Here is a 24,087-nt window from a genome sequence, read left to right on the forward strand (position 1 = left end):
TCTACCAAACTTAGATGTGGTTCCAATATGGACTCAATCGGTCCACTCCTTCGGGTAACTCCCACACAAAATTTCGGAAAAGTTCAGTTTAGGGCCTACTCTCGAATCGCTTTGATTTTTGTTGTAACAACTTGTATTCACTGTTCCCTATACGACAGTACATGTTTCATCAGGGGCAAGTCCATACTTCCTGAGAAAATAGATCCACTCCTTCTGGTACCTCCCTTACAAAAGTCCTAAGCTTTTCGCTAAAATGGTGTGCACGGTAACTCTCGAAGGTAGTAACCGAGTTGATCCATACTGTGCACATCGTAAAATTTCTACGATACATAGATTAGGATCGAATATGGACTATATATGTCAACTCCTTCGGGTACCTCCCCTTAAACTTCAGAATAGTGAAGTTTAAGAGCTGCTCTCGAATCCCTTTGATTTCTGTTGTAGCAGTTTGTATTCGTTATCCCCAATACGACGGAACAAGTTTTTTAGGGGCAAGTCTATAGTTCCTGAGAAAATGACCCGAAATGACCCGAAAAAACCCCTACCACATCAGTAGCTGAGCGGACGGTAAGTTTCGAACGGATCAGCCGATTCGGTCCAAGGTTTGGCCTTCGTAATATTTTGTCCAAACTTGGTTTAAGTACGAAGGTGAGCCATATCGGACCACTCCTTCTTGTACCTCCCCCACAAAAGTTTAAAAAATGTCACTAAAATGGTACGCACTATATCTCTAAAACGGACATGCCGATTTGGTCCAAGGGGATCCAAAGATCTCCTAATATTTTATCCAAATGTAGTTTAACTTTCAAAATGGTCCATATCGATCTTCTCTTTAGGGTACCTTCATACAGGATGAGGGTATATCTCTGTCGGCAAAGCCGACTGATACTTTTTTACTTGTTAGTTATAGCTTCAATTCTATTGGAGAATTTGGTGAAAAACTTTTGTATGGGGACTATACCGAACGTTAACATCCAAGGACTGTTTTTAATCTTGTATCTAAAATACTGTGATCTCTTTCTATTGACTTATATACTTTGTGGCAATATTGCATATACATAAAATCAACTAAAAAAAGCTTTGAAATAGTTTTACGTAACGATACACAACCTTTTTTAATTTTCATGATTTTTGGTAAAGTTATCCCCCCCCCAAATTAAATCCTGCGTACGTCCCTGGTATAGAGTAAACATCTTCGTGTGGCTTCGTTAGGTTGGCGTGTTGTTTACATTTTGCAAATCAGTCGATGAGAAGAACGTTGGGTTGTTAGTGTAATACTAATGTTGGTTGCTCGGATTTTTTATACTCACACAAGCGCAATGTATAATCTGGAAATGTGTGTTTTTGGCCAAATATGTTATATCTCCCACGGTGCGCTTTAACTAATTTTAAATGGAAGGTGCTTACACCTGGGAAGTTTTTGCAGATTCTGAAACCACAATGCTCGTAGATGAAAAATATTAAGAAACAAAAAAATCGCCGGAGGGATTTTCAAATAAATCGCGATTTAAGTTCACATTTTTAGGGGTTCTTTAGGTTTTCACGATTTTGCTTGGAAACCGTGAGTCCTATGTAAATAGGCCTAAAGAAAATGTTGAGTTATAGAAGTTCAATTTGAGACAATGCACTGACTGTAGTTTCGCATTGTAGTTTCAGAATCTGAAAAAAACTTCCCAGGTGTAAGCACCTTCCATTTAAATTTGGTTAACGCACACCGTGCTCCAGTACTACTGAACCGATTTCCATCAAATTTGCACCAAAAGCTCAATGTTTGCCGTTGTTATGTATATTTTATGAATTTCGGAGTAAGGTGTGGTACCTTCCCCACGCTTTTCTTTTAAACGCTATATGTATAAGCCAAACTTAAGATTATATCGTTTCATCATAAATTTTGGGATGCAGTTGGGTTGTGTCTACCCTAGGTACATATTTGGAGACAAAATACCGGACCACGCCCACTTTTTTAAATAGGTTATATATTAAACTGCTGACCACGCCCACTCTTTTCAATACATACAAGATGAGTCTTTTGTTTGGAGGCAATTCAAGTTCGATGATGGGCTATATCGGTCCACGTTTTTGTATAGCCCCCATAAAACGGTACCGATACCTCCCGATTTTCGGCATTTTGAGGATTTTAGCTACAATTTTTTACTGAACTAGCTGTGGCCAATGGCCACGAAACTTCTCCGTCAATATAGGTCCATGCTTTGGTACAGACCCCATATACAAGGTGGCGCAAAAGTAATCTTCCGATGTTTTTTGGCTGTAATTAAAAAAAAAAAAATGAAAAAGTTTGATTTTTCTTGTGGATTATTTTTATTTGGTCTTTTAATTTTTTTTACATCAAGTCGAGAATATGATATCAGATAAATGGCCGCCGCCAAAGTTTATTGTCATTTGAGCCCTTTTCATGGCATTTTCCATCACTTTGGCCAAAACTTCCGGCGATAGGTCCTCACATTCTTGGCGGATATTGTCTTAAGAGCTGAAAGAGTCTGAGGATTGTTGACATAAACCCGCGACTTAAAAAAGCCCCACAAAAAGAAGTCTGGAGCGCCCCATCACTCATGATTATTTTTGATGAAAAATCATCTTCCTCTTGGTGGTGATTAAGGATGGCTTGATCGTATGTTAGACGCGATTGGCGGTCAGCATCTAACAGTCTGGACTTTGTACGGAAACATCTTCAAATCTTGTACCAAAATTCGCTGTAAAGACCGTCAATTGATTCCCATTAGCGTGGCACGTCGTCTGGTCTATGTCGACGACGCTTCCATGACATTCTCACCTGCAGCAGCAATATTCTCTGCAGAACGGATACTCCGGGGTCTGCCATGCCTGGCAGCATCTCGTGTTGTGCCAGTCTCTTCGAGGCGAGCGGCAAAACGTCTGCGACGAAATTCACGTTGTGCCAAAGTCACCGACCGATTATTGGTCAAATAAATAGTCACCAATATTCCGCGTTCTGGAGCAGTGTAGCGTAACATTGTTTATTACCGTGTATTTCGCATGTGTTTACTACACAAATGTCAAAACAGAACTGACATTAGGGCCAATCGCAAAAATTATAGCATTTTCTGATAGGAGGATTACTTTCGCGCCACCTTGTAGTTAGTTGATTTGACATTTGAGGTCCTCAATGGTCAATAAACTTCTTCATGAAAAATCGTCAACACAGGTCCATGTTTTGGTACATCCCCCATATAACGGTACCTCACGATTTTCGGCACTTTGAGGATTTTAGCTACAATTTTTAACCGAACTAGCTGTAATTTGACATTTGAGGTTCTCTGTGGTCACGAAACTTCTCCACCAGAAGTCTAACGAGCTGTAATTTGACATTTCAAGTTTTCAGTGGTCACGAACATTCTTCACTAAAAATCGTTAAGATAGTTTCATGTTTTGGTATAACTCCCATATAACAGTACCTCATTGTTTGACAGAACTACCCGTAATTTGACTTTTGAGGTTCCCTGCAGCTATTAAACTTTTCCACCAAAATTGTAAAATAGTTCGACCCGGGTGGTACCTTTAACCTGGCTGAACACATTTTATTGATTATATTAGATAATTTAGGGTTTTGGGGTCCATGGTCGAAAAATGTTTCCACCTAAAATTGTGAAAGGAAACTAAGTAGTGGAGAGTATAACTTAACGACTTTTTGCTTGTTAAATATGAGTTTGGATCAACAGTTAGGGTGAATTGATTGCTCTACACGCTGCTCTTGAACCAACTTTAAATGAAAGGAGCATACACCTGGGAAGCGATACAGTCAGTGCATTGTCCCAATTTGAACATCTATATCTCAAAAATGGTAAAACCTACGAAAATATCTTAAAGGTCAATGTTGTACAGAATTTTCACTGCTACAACATTTTCCTTAGTTCCGTCTTGATAGGGCTTGAGGTTTCCCAGCAAAACCGTGAAAACCTAAAAAAACCTTATAAATGTGAACTTTGACCGCGATTTATTTATAAAGCGCTCCGGCGATTTTTTTGTTTTTTTTATTTTTCTCATCTATGAACATATAAGTTTCAGAATCTGCAAAAACTTCCCAGGTGTAAGCTCCTTTCTTTGAAAATTTTGCCTTTTTAGGCGAAGATAATTTTTAGTATTAACTTTTAATTAATTTCTCGTTGGAATCGAGCTTACTGATCAAAAATACATCTGAAAAAGGAAAGCCGACGATTCGAACCCAGACACCCACCACTATGTGACATGCATGTTTCGACTTCGGTAAAGGCTCTTCAGACATATCGGATGTGGAGCGGCTTCGCTGTCCTCGAACTTTTCTTCTTTCAAATGCATTTTGTTTTGTTTTTTACAACAACAATGGGGATTTTCCCATTTTAGTTGTGCTTTCATGACAAACGCTGCCTTTGAAAGTAAAGAGTTTGGCTCTGAACGCTAACACGCCGTGGGTTCGAATCGTCGGCTTTCCTCCCAACGAGAAATTAATTAAAAAGTAAGCTCCTTTCATTTAAAGTTGGTTCAAGAGCACTGTGGCTATCGATAAATGATTAATTAAATTTATGGTCGGTGTTGGACGGTATTATAGAAAGTATCTGGACAAATTTTACTTTCAACAAGCAACGAAATCTTTTCCCTTTTACGGGAAAAGTTTCGAGACCTTGTTATATATTTTGCGATTTAACACCTTGCGACTTCTTCCTTTGGTGGCATCGATTCAACCCTTAAAGATGGAATTCGTGACTCCATCGAGAACATAGGCCAGTCACTTTGCGATTTAGCTATGCAAAAATTTCATGAAAAGGATATGAACCTCTAAGCGTACTCGTGGTGGTTTCGCTGCTATTGTTTTACATTAATAACGGGATACGAGGGGTACTAAAAAACCTTCTGACCTAGGCAACTCGCAGTGTCGCTAGGTGTCATTTGAAATTTTTTGGAAAGTTTGAAAGTTTTTAGCCTAAGCGTACTCAGGTCAGATTGACATATGACCATGTGTTGGGTTGTTTACAGTGGCTTGATTGAGACACCTCCAAAACATGGTTTTTGATCGCTTTTACAACACCTTCTGGCGACGAAAATCGTTGACCACTCCTTCTTTTCTTGATGTGCTGGAATCAAATGAAGTCATTGGATCCCTAGTCGGGGCTGTACGGTGTATGACCCATCAATTCCACGTTTTGTGTGGTCAAACAGGCGCTGGTTTGAATCGATGTGTGAGAGCTCGCATTGTCATGGTACAGAACGTTTCGTCTTCTTTTGTTCGTTTTTCGAATTTCTCAGGAGACTTCAGGCAAAAAAATTGTAGTATAATGCTCAGAATTTACCGTCCTACATTTCTCAAGCCGTAGAGTCGCCACACGGTCAGTATTGCCGAAGAAACAGGCGGACATTTGCTTCGAAGTTCTATTTCCATGAACAACTCTGGTTGGATTTGGCTCGCTTTCGAAGACCCAAACGGCCGATTCCTGTTTTGTTTCGGGCTTCTAAGCGTATATCCAAGATTCGTCATCTGTGACGATCTTATAAATGCCGTTTGAAGCACCGCGATTGTTTTTATGCACAATTTCTTTGCACTAATCCACTGGAGCCTTTTTTGTGCGTTTTGCCAATTTTGCTGAATCTAGCGAGAAAAATCCATTTTTCCGGCCAGGTGTTCATGCTATATCGAATGTTAGTTGGTGAAATTAATGCCCAAGGATGTCTCTATCTCACGGTATATAACATGGCGATCTTGGATTATCCATTCACACACGGCTTAATTTTTTTCTGACACAACGGCCGTTTTTGGACGACCTTCGTTTTTTAGCGAGGGTGCGGCACGATTGAATTCATTGAACCAGTTTTTCATAGTCCTATAGGATGGTCCTTTATCGACATACAAAGATTTAGTTTGATCGATGCACTCTTGCCGTAATTATCCACGTCGAAAGTTGTGAAAAATTTTGGGACGAATATGTTCACAAGCAAATTCCATTTTTTTCGCAAAGTAATTTTTTCAAGTCACTGTAAACAACCCAACAAATGGTCATATGTCAAACTGAACTGAGTACGCTTAGGCTAAAAACTGTCAAACTTTCCAAAAAAAAATGTCAAATGACACCTGGCGACACTGCGAGTTGCCTAGGCCAGGAGGTTTTTTAGTACCCCTCGTACCGTTCTCTTTATTAAAAATAAATATCCGATCATTCATCTCAGAAATGTAATGTTTTCTTTGAATACAAAAAAAAAAAAAAAAAAAAAAAATAACACTTCGTATTAAAAATCCATTTATTTGTTGTAGTATAAGCTTTAGTAGTAATGCTAAAATTTTTTACGGACAAAGAAGAATCCCTACTAACCTTTGATCCAAAACAAGTTATAGTTTTTCTAAATTTGTAATTTGTTCAGTTTTGTTTAGACATCCCCTAATAGCACTACTTAAAACCCCCCAAACGCGTGGCATTTGGCCTAGGCATAAAACCAAAAAGTTAACTTTGTAAGTATTTTTCTTAAACGTCTTCAATTACATACATTTTATGCATGTCCAAGTTGAGGAGGGTCATAAACACAGGCTACCATTTAACGTTACTTTAATTAGTTCTAAACACGTGGTATATGTTTTATGTTTTTTTTTTTTTGTTGAGTGCCTCTCTTGCTTTGGTAAGTCTAAAGGAATTTTGAGGTTAGCAACGGCATTAAAAATATGACAATCTAACGTTTTAAAATAATTGTTTGTTTCATGCCGAAAATAATGACATTATTTCATAATTCCACAAGCACAAAATACACTGACATCATAAAGTGCGTTTAGATAAATTAACAAAAAAATATATGTTACTTAAACTCGAGGTTAATTTTAAATGACAAAGGTTTTATTGTTTTGTTTTTATTAATTTTTTTTTGTAGAAACAAGAAGACTTCATACTCATGAATACTTTTAGACATAAAATGATTGATGATAATTAATCATGCCATGGTTTATGATTATCCTACAATTTTAAATAATTTATTTAAAGTTAATTTTGCCGTATTATTTATGTTATTTCTTGTAACATAAACAAAATCCACATGCAATTGCCTTTGTGGGCAACAATAATTTACATTGTGGTGTGTGTGTTTCACAAATTCATAGCATTTAATGTGTAATTAAACGATAACATTAGAAATGAATAATGAGCTTGTGGTTGGTTGTTCGCCTGTCTTTATCGCGTTGTTATTTCTTTCATTGAAGGTAACAATTTTGTTACTCCCACATCAAATATCAATGACAAGGTGTGAACATATCATTTTATAATGAGAGATAAGCTGTTGTCATTAGGTAATAATTTATTATAAATGCAGTTTTTTTATGATTGAAGGGATGATGCGATGCGTAAATCTTATTTCAAAAATTAGGTCTTGGCCTAGGCCGTTAACTGTAAACTGCAATGAAGTGATGACTTCAGATATATTGCTATTTACATATATTTTGACAAATATAGCGTTTCAAAAACGATACTATCACACAAACTACAAACTAGAACAATAAATGATTAAATATCCCTGTCGGACTTTTATTAACCAGTTGATAAAATGATTGATAATAGATCGATAATTTTTAAACTGACTAACCACTTTGAACAGAAAAAATTTTCGGCTATTGTCCATGTCTAGATAACTTTTCGACCAATATAAAGTTAGTCAAAAAGTTAAGTTAACCACTCTGAAAACAAAAACATGTACCTTCTGCAAAGTATTTGTGTTTTTGAAAAAATAAGGCACAAATGTATAAATAATTCACTCTTGCTTTTTCTTAATATTCTTTGTATAAATGCAGAATCCAGTTATAGAATACAGTGTTGATGGACTGATCATATTCGTACATATTACTCATATTATTCTGGAATTAAAAAGGAACACAAAGGAAATATACAAATTTGCCTCTTCTTCTCTCTAACAAAAAAGAGAGAGACAAAGAGAGGGAGAGAGAAAATATGAAAAGTCAAAAATAAAAAACACACAGAAAAAAATTTGTTTTTTTTCACATTGTGTTTTAAACTGACTACAAATAGGCAAAAAAAGTTAGTTCATTATCAGTCAAAAAGTTATCTGGCGTTGGACAATACTACTACTACTCAGGCGCTCATCGCCTTGTAAAATTAGTCAGTTGGCATAAGGGAAAATAATCGATAAAATGCCACTTATGTTTAAAACAATTAAAAAAGTATGAGTCGGCTTTGCCGACAGAGATATACCCTCAGCCTGTGTATATTGAAACAATTTTTTTCCCAAAATACGTATGTATTTAGGGGGTTTTAAAAATGTTGGGCGTTTGAACCGACAAAAATGTTGATTAGGATTAAAATCAAAAGTTTTGCGGAGGAGATACTAAAAGGAATGGATCGACATTGACCGTTATGGAAGTGGATCTCCAGCCACAACATATGGTGCCATAGGGGGTTTTTACACTCTTCGGGCTGTTTGCTCAAGAAGTATGGACTTGTCCCTAAAAAACTTTTACCATCGTAATTGAGGCAGCGAACGCAAGTTGCTTCAACAAAAATCAAAGTGATTTGATATCAGGTCCTAAAGTGAACTTATACGAAATTTTGTGTGGGAGGTACCGTATGGAGTGGACAAATATAGTCCATATTTGAAACTGATCTATATCTGTTAGATATATTAGGATGTGTAAAGTATAGACCAATTCGGCCACTCCCTTCAAGAGATACCGTACGAACAATTTTTCCGAACATTTTTGAACTTTTGTGGGGGAGGCACCTGAAGGAGTGGACCGGAGTGGCTTATCTTCAAACTTAGACTATGTTTGGACAAAATATTACTAAGGCCAAATTTTGAACCGAATCGGCAGATCCGTTCTAGAGTTATTTTGCGCTCCAACCACCTCACACGGTGTCATAGGGGTTTTTTACAACTTTCAGGCTATTTTCTCAGGAATTATGGACTGCCCTTAATGAAACTTGTACCGTCGTATGGAGGGCAGTTAATACAAGTTGCTAAAACAAAAATCACAGTGATTCGAGAGATGGCCCTAAACTGAACTTTTCCGAAATTTTGTGTGGGAGGTACTCGAAGGAGTCGGCCGATTATGGCCATATTGAAACCTCATCTTCCTCTTGTAGTATGTTTACGATATACAAAGTATGGACCAAATCGGTTACTCCCTTCAAGAGTTATCGTGCGGACAATTTTTCCGAAAATTTTTGAACTTTTGTGGGGGAGGTACCAGTAGGAGTGGACCGATATGGCCCATTTTCGAACTTAAATTAAATCTGGACAAAATATTTCGATAACCAAAATTTGAACCGAATCGATTGATCCGTTCGAGAGTTATCGTGCGCACCAGCCAGCCAGACAGACAGACGGACATTGCTAGATCGACTCAAAATTGTCTAAAACGGATATCGTAAAAACATACTTGGGGTCTAAAACCATTATTTCGATGAGGCACATTTTTGGTCGTATCAAAGTGTAAATACCTTCTTTAGCCTAAAGGCTGAGGGTATAAAAATGGGAAAAATGTGTTGAAGTAAACAAGTTTTTTTGTGTATTTTCTTGATTTCTGTCCAAACCACGCAAAATTCAAACCTGTGCTCAAAGGAAGAACTAAAGAATACCCCTTGGGCAACATGGTTCTGTACCAAAAATCACGGATGTGCTCGGAAAAAAATTTTTAATTTTTTTCAATGGAATTGTAAAGGAAATTTGAAATTTACCATATACACTTTTATACGGGCAAAATGTGCCTCATCAAAATAAAGGTTTTAGACCCCAAGTATGTTTGGATGAAATTCCTTTCAGACAATTTATGACGGTACATGTCTCATTAGGGGCAAGTCCATACATCCTGAGAAAATAGCCTGAAAGTTGCAAAAAAACCCTATGACACCGTGTGTAGTAGTTGCAGCGCATGACAACTCCCGAACGGATCAACCGATTTGGTCCAAAATTTGGCATTCGTAATATTTTGTCCAAACATAGTTTAAGTTCGAACATAAACCATATCGGTCCACTCCTACCGGTACCTCCCCCACAAAAGTTAAAAAGTTTTCGGAAAAATTGTTCGCACGATAACTCCTGAAGGGAGTGACGGGTTTAGTACATACTTTACACATCCTAATATATCTACCAGTTATAGATCAGGTTCGAATATGGACTATGTTTGTCCACTCCTTCGGGTACCTATCACACAAAATTACGGATAAGTTCACTTTCAGACCGGCTATCGAATCACTTTGATTATCTTGTCATACTTTCACTTCGAAGATAGGCAATACCGGTCCACAACTTCCGGTACTTCTCCCAAATATTTAAAAAATGTCACTTAAATGATATGCACGATATCTCTTGAACAAATTTGGTCCAAACTTTGGATCTCCTAATATTTTGTCTAAATTTAGTTTAACTACTAAAATGGAGGTACCTTAGGGTACCTCCTCTACAAAAGTTCAACATTTGTGTCTAAGTGCAGTTTAAGGTATGTTCGAAGATCCTTTGGAAATGTATGACGATGCTGTTCGTTGTTGTCCTGCTTACAACGGTATTATGTTTTCCGTGGACAAGTTCATGCTTCCTGGCATACTGGTCCATAAGTTATACGATGACCCACTGAAATGACCAGCGGGAGCGATATCTATCGAAAAGATATGACTCCCAAAATAAGATCCACTTCCATAATGGACTATATCGCTCCATTCCTTTAAGTACCTCCTCTGCAACACTTTTGAACTTTAATATTAATCCATATTTTCGTCGGCAAGTTCAAAGTGCAAAAAAAAGCCACAAAATCATGAAAAGACCATTCGATCTGACCGTAGATGAAAGTTTCAATTCACATTGGCTGAGGGTATATTTCTGCCGGCAAAGCAGACTGATACTATTTTACTTGTTTTTTAATATTTTTGAACCCTAAGACGGTCATTCAAGGGGTCTTTTTGGTCTCTTCTCCTATAAAATGTGAACGTATCAGATCAAAATATTCTACTAATTTGTTCGCCATCCATACTACAGGTCCTAGAATACACCAAAACTCTATATCTTACCTAAACTCCAGAAATATGCAAAATTATAAACACATTTAAGGGTTAAATGCGTACTTCATGTGTGTTTTTTTTGGAAAATTGTCATACAAAACATCATTTTAGAAAATAAAATGTTCTCATAACATACCAAGGAAATATCGGCATCAATTTTGCCAAAAAACCAAGAAACTAAAATAGAGGTTAAAGCTTCTACCATTTCTACAGTTTTGGAAATATTTGACTTAAGGTCACTTGGAATTCTTGCACCTTAGGTGTATGGTGTCTTTGTCAACTTTACTGACTAGAATGCGAGCAATATTTTTATTAAAAAAATTAACCCTCATAAATGGGGTCTTTTCGGTCCATATTCCCACAAAGTGACCCTATATTATATTCTGACATTCTGAATCAAAGAAAATCCGTACATATCTGCAAGATAAAATATCACATAAAAACGAAAAGGTCAAATATGTGCAGGATGTTTCGATGGAAATTGGTAAAAAAAACTCTTCCCTTTTTATGAAATGATAAGATACGCAGCCCAACTCGATCTTACTCACAACTCTTTTCATCATTTACTGTGAAAATTGACGTGTGGTTGGTTGGTCCGGTATTTTGGGTACATTGGGTCCACACAACCCCACTGTCTCCCAAAATGTATGCTGAAACCGATATAATCATAAGTTTGGCTTAAAGATATAGCGTTTAAAAGAAAGGCGTGGGAATGTACCCAGTGTTGCCGAATTTGACGATTTATCGTCATTTTGACGATTTTTTGGTCAAAAATTGAAAAATGACGATTTGACGATTTTGTGGTCCAAAATGACGATTTTTCACGTAAGCCACAAATGCATGAAATAAAAGGCGATAACTACATTTTGACACAAATTTTACGAAAGATTTCAAGGAAAACAATGTTCCAATCTCGATTTTTGATCTGTTTTAATGTCTTATAGCAATTTCTAGACGGATTAGCTATATTTAGGCACATAGGCATAACTTCCTACTAATGACCTCTTTAAGCTGTCAGCCAGTTTTGAATGAAAATTTTTATGTTTTTAATTAATTTCTCGTTGGAATCGATCTTGATGATCAATCAATAATGCAAGTGAAAAAGAAAAGCTGACGACGATTCGAACCCACACACCCACCACTATGTGACATGACATGTTTTGACTTTGGTAAAGTCTCCTCAGACATATGGGATGTGGAGCGGCTTCGCTGTCCTCGAACTTTTCTTTTTTCAAATGCACTTTTGTTTTGTTTTTTACAAAACAACAATGGGGGTTTTCCCATTTTAGTTGTGCTTTTATGACAAACGATTAGCACTGCCTTTGAAAGTAATGAATTTGGCTCTGAACGATAACACGCCGTGACAACACTTTTTTTCCTGTGTTTTTCAAGGTCGTGGGTTTAAACCCCAGCCTGGCTCAACTGATTTTAGATTTATTTGAAAATTTTGCCTTTTTTAGTCGAAGATCATTTTTAATATTAATTTTTAATTAATTTCTCGTTCGAATCGAGCTTGATTATCAATCAATAATGCAAGTGAAAAAGGAAAGCCGACGACGATTCGAACCCACACACCCACAACTATGTGACATGACATGTTTCGACTTTACGACTGCCCACAAAAAAATGTACGTGTACCGACAAACGTGGACGGTCACACTGTCAAGCAAGCGATATTTGAGCTTAGCTGTCATTCAAAATGACAATGTGTACCCAGCTCTACCATGCTGCATTACTGCAAAAACGATAACCATAGAAAAACCATCATCTTCTGAGAGCTGTTCTTTTAGCGGTATTTAAGTGATATTGGGTTAGATTTATTGCTGAGTGTTGAATATTTTATGTTGTCAGTCTCATTCACAAAAATATCAGCGAAAAATCGCATTAAACGGTAGCCAAACCGAGTTTTGGACCATGTTGACGATTTTTTGACGATTTTCCAAATTTTGTTGACGATTTGACGATTTTTTTGACGATTTCCGCTCAAAAACTGTCGGCAACGCTGAATGTACCCCATCTCCTCCGAAATTCATAAAATATACATATCAACGGCAAAAATTGTGCTTTTCTGCAAATTTCATGGAAATCGGGTTATCACATCCCATCCCTGTACATTCCCTGACAATTTCAAGAAAATCAGTTTAGTAGAAAATATTAAAATTGAAAATCGAAAAAAGAGGGCGTAAAAGTGGGCATGGTCAAATTTTATTTGCATAAAAACCTAAGTTGGTTTATGACGAACATTTCAAAAAAAGAATTATCCAAATCGGTTCAGCCGTTCTCAACTGAAGCCATTACCAACGAACGACATTTGATTTTTATTTATATAGATATTCTTGTTGGAGTTGAGCTGAATGATGGAAGATTTCTTGCAAGTGAAAAAGGAAAGCCGAAAATTTGAACCCACACAACCACCAAATAATGGAGTGGCTTGAAAATTCCTCAAAATCGGGAAGTACCGTTCCATTGGGGCTATGGGGGCTATATCTGTATCGACAAATTTCTGCAAGAAGGCTGGATACGATATTAAGAGAAATAGCGAGGAGACTTATATCCTTGGAGTTCTAGCATACAGTGCTATCTCCTTTTTTGTGGTTTGCGTTTACACAGCTAAATGGTGCTAACTAGGTGTCAAACCATCGGCTTCTGTTGCTTTTACCATGCGTTTATACACTCTAATAAGTAAAATTTCTTACAAACGTACATCAAGTCCCAGAAGGCCTACATATATCGGGCAAAATTTTCGGGTACCTGCCTCGCTAAACTTAAAAATTTTCACTTAAATGCAATTTAAGGGCTGTTCGAGGATTACTTTGAAATTGTTATCGAAGGTAGTCCATGACACCAAAGCTAAAAAGACCCTAAAATGCAAACTAAACTGGACTATAACTATCGACAGGATTTGCTTCCAAAATTGGATCCAGTTCCAGAATGAACTATGTTGGCGAGTTTCTTCATATTAATGAGTGCATGGCGATTCATAATGGCTGAATGATATGGGACCTACGTATTATCGCTGAGGTCGAACAGCACTTGTAGAGAAGTTTTGGATGGCTGAATTACTCGGGAAATGTAAGCCATCAATGGCTGAGGGAATTTGCTAACGCCGAAAATTTTGATGTACTGGTCGGGGATTGAACCGCACATCTTGTGAGTGCAAGGTGGACTTGTTTATAACTGCACCACTGTTGCCCCCGCTTAGTTTAAATTCGAAAATGGGTCATATCGGTACACTCCCTCCCTCCCACAATAACTCTCGAAGGGACTAACCGATTTGGTCCATACTTTGCACATATAAACTATATCGGTCCATTCCTCCGGGTACCTATCACACACAATTTCGGAAAAGAGCAATTTAAGACCTTCTCTCGAATCGTTCTGGTTTTTATTGTAACCACTGGTATTCGCTGCCCCCATTACGATGGTGCAAGTTTTTTTCAGGGGAGAAAATGGCCCGAAAGCTGCAAAACTCGCTAAGGCACCATGTGTAGTGGATGTAGCGCACCATAATTCTCCAACAATCCAAAATTTGGCATTCGTAATATTTTGAGCAAACTTAAATCAAGTTCTATGATGGGTCATATCGGTCCACTCCTTGGGTACCTCCACCACAACAGTTCAAAACTTTTCCCTAGACGATAGCTCTCGAAGGCAGTAACAGTATGCACATCGTGATACTTCTACGATACATAGATCAGGTTATAATATGGACCATGATAAAAGTGCAGTTTCGGACTTCGGACTATGGTACAAGTTTTTTGAGTGACAAGCCCATACTTCTTGAGAAAATGACCCGAAAGCTGTAAAAACCACATACGACCAGCAAGTGTAGTGGCTGGTGCGCACGACAACTCTCGAGCCACACTTTGCATACTGTGTCTAAACTTAGTTTATGTTCAAAAGTGGGCCAAAATAGGTCCACTCCTTGGGGTACCACCCAAACAAATGTTCAACATGTTTGTTTAAGTGCGGTTTAGTGTCTATTGGAGGTTTCTTTGGAAATTATTACCGAAGGTACTCGTTGTGTCTTTGTTTACAGCGATAATATGTTTTTCGTGGGCAAGTCCATGTCTCCTGATTTATGATGACAAACATAAATGACTGGTAGTCACGATATCTATTGAGAGGAATAATAATTTAATAATAATTGTTCCACAAACATTCCAGAAGGGACAAGAGAGACTTTTCTCATATCAATGAAGGATAATTTTGTATACTGAAATGTCAAATGTTTTAAGCGGGCCATACACTATCAAATTGGCTTGTCCATCCGATGAACTCCTTCTGTACGTGTGTGCTTGATAAGTGTGTAGCAAAGCATTCAATCAGCCTTCAATCTGCAAGCGAAATCTTCAAATTTTCCTCAAAAAACGAATGAACTTAATTTTTTTTATTTCTTTCCAAACACTATGTTTTCTTTATTCAATATTTCCTTTTGACAATTTTGAAAATAAACCATATTAATTGGATTGATTGGGTTTCATTTTGAAAATCAAAACTATTTTGATTTTCCTCAATCCATAAAATACACACAGACATTCTCATATTTTGAAAAATGTACACATACTACTACAAATGTTGACATCAAAATTTGATAGTGTATGGGGTGCTTTACATATTTATATAATTATTTATTTTATTTTTGAGTCATTGCATGGGCTCTTTTTAAGAAAATAACCCGTAAGATTGTAAAAAATAGTTGGGTATCAATATTGTGTTAGGCCAAAGAAAGACTTCAGAGACAATCTTCTAATACATTTACGGAAGTTCTTGTGCCATACGTAATAAAACATATTTCTTATTGCTTATTCGAAACTGGTATTATTTACATATCCATCATTCAAAATATTTAGCAAAAAGATTGATCTGCCCTAGGCATAACAATGATGACACATGGATCTATTTCGGATTCATATTTCAATTAAATTAAGCCAAAGGCAAAATATGTATATGCGGAAACATCCATATACAACATGCATAGGCATACATACATATATTTTCTACCTACAAATTATATAACATTGTTTAATTTTGTTCTTAGTTGTCTTGAGGTTATTAATTTAATTATGTACTAAGGTAAAATTATTACTTTTTCCCTTTACACTTCTCATTTCTTTGATTTGAAACAAATGTTTTTTTATTTGATGTCTTGCTTCAAAAGATCGAAGAAAGATTTTCTTTCAAAAAAACAACGGGAATTTATGTCATTCATTAATGGAAACCTTGAACTTGAATTTAAAATAAAAAAAAAACCAAAGAAGCATGGCATAAAAAATTCCGATAATAATCAAAAAACCACTACGGCAGCGGAGGGAATTTAATTGTGTACCCTACACTCATTTATTTATTTGTTTTGTTTTTTTATTATTATTTTACAATTTATTTACTTACTTATCCATTGGCCATAACGCTCAATGAAGCTTTCTAAATGTGTTTTTAATTGTTTTTTTCATTATTTGTTGTTGTTATTTTAATTTTCCTCCCCTCAACAATTCGAAAATTTTTTTTATTTGTTGTTTGGATATTTTGCTATTATATTGATTATCATTCTAAAATGTTAATGTTTGGAAAATTTTCAAACATTGGAAAAGGGCTGTGAATTAACATGAGTTTTAAAGTGTTTTACTCGTATTAGTTATAGATAATGCTATTGTAATGAAAACGTGTTGTAGAATTACGATTTCATTAGATTTCCGTTTTATGTTATTTTCGCAAAAAATGCATAATATTTTGTTTTAGAATTTTTAATTTTGATTTTCAATTGGATTTCAAAACTTAACATTGATTTAGAATAAAGGGGCATGCTAGAAATGAATGCTTTTTTGTATCATATTCACCAGGGGTGTTTCGTGTAACGAGAGAGAGAGAGAGCGATAGAAAGAGAGGTCATTGTATTGTGAAATGATTACTGGCATATAGTAACAATTTCTACTGTGTCGCATCTCTTTTCCGGATACAGTAGAATCCCGATAATTCGTAATCCAACATACTTCAAATTTAGTAGGGTTAAAATGGGAAGGAACGGCTTCAATGGACTGACAGTTCATAACAAATTATTGATGTTTTCGATCAGTCGTTAGTGGAATAAATACCAAAAACAGTGGGCCAAATAATTCCAATGAACTAGACTGTGTTCGGCAGGGTTTTAGGAACTTTCGGCCAATATCGAGAGAATTATGGAGAATAAATTTATAGCGTTATAATATGGAACACAATGACGACCTTTAGTAAAATGCCTAAATTTAATTGAAATTTTGTGCGAGAAGTTTACATATTGGAATATTTCAGGAAGTTTAGGCTTCGTCTAGATTAAACAAGTAAAAAAGGTATCAGTCGGCTTTGCCGACAGTGACATGCCCTCAACCTGTGTGCATTGAAACGTTTATCTATTAACAATATCGAATCGAATACCGGCTACGTAACCAACATCCTTTCCCTCAATAATTATGTATTAGGGAGTTTTCAGACTTTATGGCACTTTTAGGACATATGAACTTGCCGAAAAAATATCTGTTTGGATTAGATCTCAAAAGTATTGCGGAGGAGATACCTGAAGGAATGGATCGACACTAGGGATACGTAAAATCGATTTCGGTTAATCGATTAATCGATTATTAGCTGCAAAATTTCTAAAAGTCGTAGTCGACTATTGGCTGTGCGAAAACCGGATAATCGATTTTTCTTAATCGACTTTCCAAAGGCGGAGTCAACTATTATTCGTAGTCGACTATTAATCGTGGTCGACTATTAGTCGTAGTTAAATATTGCGTGTGCTAAAACCACGTAGTGGACGGTACTTTTTTATTCATATATAAATACATCATGCATCGCATCAACGAAAATGGTCGATTATATTCGATTATAACCGGTTTTCGGCGGTTAACGAATAATCGAAAGTCGACTTTTAGTACACTCTCAAATAATCGACTAACCGAAAATCGAGTTTTAAGTTTTTCACGAAAACCGTATAATCGAAAAACCGATTATTACATTCCACTGCTTATCCCTAATCGACACAGTCCATTTTGTGGATCCGATTTTGGAAGTCAATTATTTTCGATAAACATTTCGCCCATCAGTCATTTCAGTTGGTCTCCGTATAATATAGAGCTTTTGGACCACTATGGCAGGAAGCATGGACTTTCCGACGAAAAAACATAATAACTCTGTAAATGGGACCACAAAGAGAAGCAAAGGATCTTTGAACAGAATGCTGAACTTTTGAAGGAGAGGTACCCTAAGGTGAAGACCGATGTGGACTATTTTTGAAGTTAAAGTAAATTTGGACAAAACATTAGGAGATCCAAAGTTTGGACCAAATGGCTGATCCGTTCAAGATAATCGTGCGTGGTACGTGGTTCTAGTAATTTTTTTTTCACCTTTGAGGGGACGTTACCAGAAGGAGTGGACCGATATGGCTCTTCTTTGAACTTAAACTTAGTTTGGAGAACTATTAAGATGGAATATTTTGGATCGAATAGGGCCTTTTGCAGGATTCAGGCTATCATTATCATGTAGTATGAACTTGCGCCTGAAAAACCTTATACCATCGTAAAGGGAGCAGCGAACACAAGTTCTTGCAAAATGAAACAAAGTGATTTGAGAGCAGGTCTTTAACTGCAATTTTCCGAAATTTTGTGTGGGAGGTAACCGAAGGAGTGGACCTATAGAGCCCACATTGGAACCTCATCTATGTCAGGTAGAAATTTTACGATGTGCAAAGTGTGAACCAACTCGGTTATTGCCTTCCAGAGTTATCTCGCGCACAGTTTTAGCAAAAAGTTTTGAACTTTTGTGGGGGAGGTACCTGAAGAAGTGGACCGATATTGTCCATCTGCAAACTTAAACTAAATATAATAGTACGAAGGCCAAATTTTGGACCGAATCGGTCGAGAGTTATCGTGCCCCAGGCACTACACATGGTACCGTAGAGCATTTTCAGCTTTCGGGTAATTTTCTCAGGAAGTATGGATTTGCCTTGAAAAAATTTGTAGCGTCGTAATGGAGACAGTGATTATAAGTGTTTGCAAAAAGAATCATAGCGATCCGAGAGCAGGCCCTAAACTGAACTTTTGGAAATTTTGTGTGGAAGGTACCCGAAAGAGTGGACCGATACTCTCCCGTAAAAATTTCACGATGTGTAGGGTATGGATCAAATCGGTTACTCCCTTCAAGAGTTATCGGGTGCACAATTTTTCAGAATATTTTCGAACTTTTATGGAGGAGATACCTAAGGGAGTGGACTGATATGGCTAATCTTCGAACTTATGACCTATTTCGCTAAGGCGATAGGAATTAAAACTCGTTCGAACTACGACCAAACTCCTGTTATTGTAAAAAAATAATTTGATTGAAAACACAAATGAGTCAAAAAATTGTTAGTAGTTCGAACGAATTTGGATTCGAATCGTCTTAGTGAAACAGGCCATTAAACTAAGTTAGGACAAAATATTACGAAGGCCAAATTTTGGACCAAATCGGTTGGTCCGTTCGAGAGTTATCGTTCGCTCCAGCCAGCCAGACAGACAGACGGACATTGCTAAATCGACTCCAAATTGTCTGAAACACATTTCGTCCAAACATGCTTGGGGTCTAAAACCATTATTTCGATGAGGCACATTTTGCCCGTATGAAAGTGTATATACCCTCGTTAGCATAAATGCTGAGGGTACAAAAAACATATTGTTGAAGTTGTGATTATCGGGACTATCCGCTATTAAAATTTCAACACTATCTAAGAAGTGGACTTAAAATATACTTCAATGAGTTTTCCAATATCGATTTATGTTTTGAGAGAATTATTACACAAAGAAAAAATCTAGCAAACAAATATATATGTTGGGTGCAAACAAAAATATGTTTGCATCCAAACATATGTTATGTTAGGAACTGTTGCAAACAAATATATATATTTGGATTCAAACATATATTTGTTTGCTGCATTTTTTCGTGTACAATGTACAAAGGCTGGACAAATGTCAGACACTCCTTTCAATAATTATTGTGTTTACCAGCCATTTTAGTTGGCCTCCGAAAACTTGGCTATTATGTCGGGAAGCATTCCCTTGGCCATGAAAAAAAAAACAATTTATCGCTGTAAATAGAGTCTTCATAACTATTATTATTCAAAGCGGAAAAGCCCTTAAATTGCAATTAATCAATATAATTAATCAAAGTATTCGAAGGATTGGCCTATGTTTGGAGAAAATATTACTATGTACAAAGTTCGGACCAAATCGAATACTTTAGGAATGTGGCTGCTACGATAGGTTGTAACCACAAAACCAATGGAGTTAGTTGAGTACGTTTAGCAGGTCAGTTGAAAAGATGTAGAGTGTCGTGCGACAACGATCCTTGTCCTATAGGAATTAAGAGTCAAAACTACTCTGGTTTGTCGTGCCAGCTGACGCACATCATCCGGCTTTACACGATTGTTGTTTATGGCATCTGCGACTGAGTCTGTGTGAATAATATTTAAACCTACTAGATAGGCTTGTTGGCCCTGGGGTTCTCTCATGTAACGCTGTACCTATTTCTGGATCATGAAGATCAACCTATGTACCATATGGTGTTTAGGATGGCTCTCACAGTAACACCCGAGCAAGTACAGCATGCCATTGTGTTGCTGTACTGGAAGAATTGTTGTCTCCTCTCATTATATGTATGTGGTCAACAAGATTACTTTATTTGCGCCCCAAGTGTTGTAGTTTGGAACATGCTGTCGAATGTCACCCCTAGAATCTTGGCGTAGTTGGTGCTCGGAATTCGGCTACCATCGACCATGACATTTAACTCAGTGTCCCCTCTGTAGTTCATGTGGTGAACAGAGTGACCGTGGATTTAGTGGCGGATATTTACATATTACTCGCATGGAAAAAGGTGGTAATATCAGTCAAATAGTTGTTGAGCCTTTCACAAATGACATCAGGGAAGGTACCCGACGTCATGATCGCACAATCATCCGGATTTGAAACGATCTAAATGCCGTCTGTCGGGGATGGCATGCAGGAGAGGCACCCTTCGGGGTTGGATTTCTTGTTCAAAAATTCGAAGCACGACTGGCGTCCACACATATAATTTATTATCTAAAGTTTCAAAATTGGTCGGAGGGTAATCTGCTCAATGTCCTCAAACAGTGTGGATAGCTTGACAGCATCAAAGGCTTTTAATAAGTCAAGCGCCACCATCACTGTTCTATCGCACGGTCGAGTCCTCGATTAATATGTGTACAGATGGCGTACAGCGCTGTTGTCGTACCGCTTACGGAACCCATGCTGATGAGAGGCAACTGGATACCTTTTTCTGGCGCTGGGAAAGAGTAAAGCCTTAAGGGTATTTGCGTCTTCACCTTTGCTGATATCATTGCCTGGCTTCAGTAGCTGGACAAGCCTGTCCATTTTCTAGATTTCGGGTGGCTTTGGTGAGATTCCCGACTCCCGGCTCATCTAGCTGTTTCAGCATTACCATGGATATTCAATCAGGGCAAAACGCTTTAGATGATTTAGCGTTCCAGATGGCATTCGCAACATCATCCATTGTAAATTGTGGTGGTACTCAACCTAGTTCTCTTCTCTTCGCCCTGTCACTCACAGGGTGCTCGAGAAACTGTCGATTAATGTGGCCTCCGTCCAGGCTTCGAGAGTGACTTAATCCTTGACTTAACCCTTGTCCACAATTCACTTATTCCGGCTCCAATGTTGCAACTCTTCAGATGATTTAGCCACTTGTACCGCCTATGCTCACCGACCAAGCTGTTAACTTCCGGTGTCATCTCCCTGATTCTGGGCTTGGCCCGACGAAGCAGCTCATTACGTTCATTTGCTAATGCCGTCGCCTCTACTGGGAAATTTGTTCTCACTTCGGGTATTCGACCATCAAGTACATGACGAGCGGCTGTAGGAGCGATGATGTCTCGGAACGTGATTTTTGCTAACCGAATATCAGAAGGCTTGGACAGATCTTGGTAGCGGTGATTAGTGAACTCTCAGAAAGTCCCCCACAACTAGTCGCCTATGACGTTCAAAAGTGGTGTTATGTTGCTGCCAACAAAACAAAAAAAAAAAAAACGATATCAATACCATCAAGTGAACACTGAGGTGGCAGCCGCTGGCCAGAACGCTGTTGAAGTGTGGTATGTGGCTAATGTTACCACGGTCGCGGCGGTGGATTATCCACAAAAGTGGATAATGTTCTCCACCGATGTTGATAAAGTTACCCACCAATGTGGATAATTTTATCCACCAATGTGAATAATTTTATCCACTTTTATGGATAATCTAATTCTCAAATTCGGATAATTTTATCCACCAATGGAGATAATTTTATTCGCCAAAGTGGATAATGTTATCCACCAATGTGGATAACGTTATTCACCAATGTCAATCCGGTAAAAAATAGCCCACCGCCGTGGGATGTGGATAATGCTATCTATCAAAGTGGATAATGTTCTCAAACGATATTGATAAAGTTAGGCACCAATGTGGATAATTTTATCCACCAATATGAATAATTTTATCCACTTATGTTAATAATCTAATTCTCAAATGCGGATAATTTTATCCACCAATGGGGATAATTTTATTCACCAATGTGGATAATGTTATCCACAGATGTGGATAATGTTTTCCACCAATGTGGATATCGTTATTCGCCAATGTCAATCCGGTAAAAAAGAACCCACCACCGTGGTATGTGGATAATATTATTTATCAAAGTGGATTATCCACCAAAGTAGATTATGTTCTCAACCGATATTGATAAAGTTATCCACCAATGCGGATAATTTTATCCACCAATGTGAATAATTTTATCCATTTATGTTGACAATCTAATTCTCAAATGCGGATAATTTTATCCACCAATGGAGATAATTTTATTCACCAATGTGGATAATGTTATTTACCAATGTGGATAACGTTATCCACCAATGTGGATAATTTTGTCTATCAATGGTCTACTAATTGATCGAATGATGGTCTACTAATTTGATCCAACAATCTGGATAATGATATCCACCAATGCGGATATTATGTCTCCCTTCTTTATTTTCCTCCAACTGATTGGTCTTGTGTGTTAACGCCGAATTGTCAGTCGAATCTGTGTATTATACATTGTGTTTGTATATACATATGTACATACGAGTATGTAAATATGTATGCCAATACATTAGCAATGGTCAGTTATAATTTCGATTAGCCAAATATGTGGTAATTATGGACGTGCAGACAATGTTTTGCAATCTTTTACAAAACTATGTTCACACAGCTGGGGTAGGTAGGCCACTCATAGCATATCATTTTTGAGTATCAATAAAAACGAACAAAATAAAAATAAAACGAATATGCGCAATGAGTTATTGAATAATTTCTTTTGAACTGAATACATGAAATGATTGGAAGGGAGAAAGATTTGATCGAAAAAGTAGAAGGTATCTATTAGAGACTACTTACTGTGTCATATCATACATATTTTTCCATGGACATTCTTGAAGAGGCAAGGAAAAACATTTGTCACCAAGGGTGTCAACTCAGTTTAGATTATCCCAACATTTTCAAATTTTCATTGATGTCTTTATAAACTTCTGCACTTAAAAAAACAACAACAAATTCCTGTCTACTGTTCCCATTTTGCCATTATAAACCTTTGAGTTGTCCTAAAAGTTCTTTAAACCTGTTAAATAAAATTAAAGACAACTTTACAATTTGTGAATTACCATCCCACTGTGATGATTTAGTGGCAGGTTGTTTGCTTGATTGTTTTTTGATTTATATGAAAAGTTACAACTTGATGTTGAACATACATACATATGTACATATACATATGTAGGCAGACAGACAGACATGGACTCCCTTGAACTGCCGAATTGAAACGTAACGAACATGTTGCACATTCATAGCTTCAAAAAAGAAAACAGCAGCAACAACAACAACAACATATAATTATTATTGTTGCTACTAGCATTTTTTGGATGCATTTAAACTGAAATTAAGCCAAAAATAAAAAAAAACAACAATTTACCAAAATATTGTAAACAACACCAACAAAATTTCCATTTGATAACAACAAGTTGATTTTGTTGTTTTTTGGTTATAATTCTCGT

At 37.0% G+C, this 24,087-nt stretch overlaps 1 protein-coding gene across 4 annotated transcripts in view; it reads left to right on the forward strand.

Annotated features, from left to right (window-relative positions):
- Ugt50B3 (UDP-glycosyltransferase family 50 member B3) overlaps positions 1–24,087 on the forward strand; it is a 97,688-nt gene that overhangs the window by 50,326 nt on the left and 23,275 nt on the right. The gene's annotated exons all lie outside the window — the stretch shown is intronic.

The sequence above is a fragment of the Musca autumnalis genome, unplaced genomic scaffold, assembly GCF_047663935.1.
Source record: "Musca autumnalis isolate F117 unplaced genomic scaffold, ASM4766393v1 scaffold_5, whole genome shotgun sequence".
Classification (NCBI taxonomy): Eukaryota; Metazoa; Arthropoda; class Insecta; order Diptera; family Muscidae; genus Musca; species Musca autumnalis.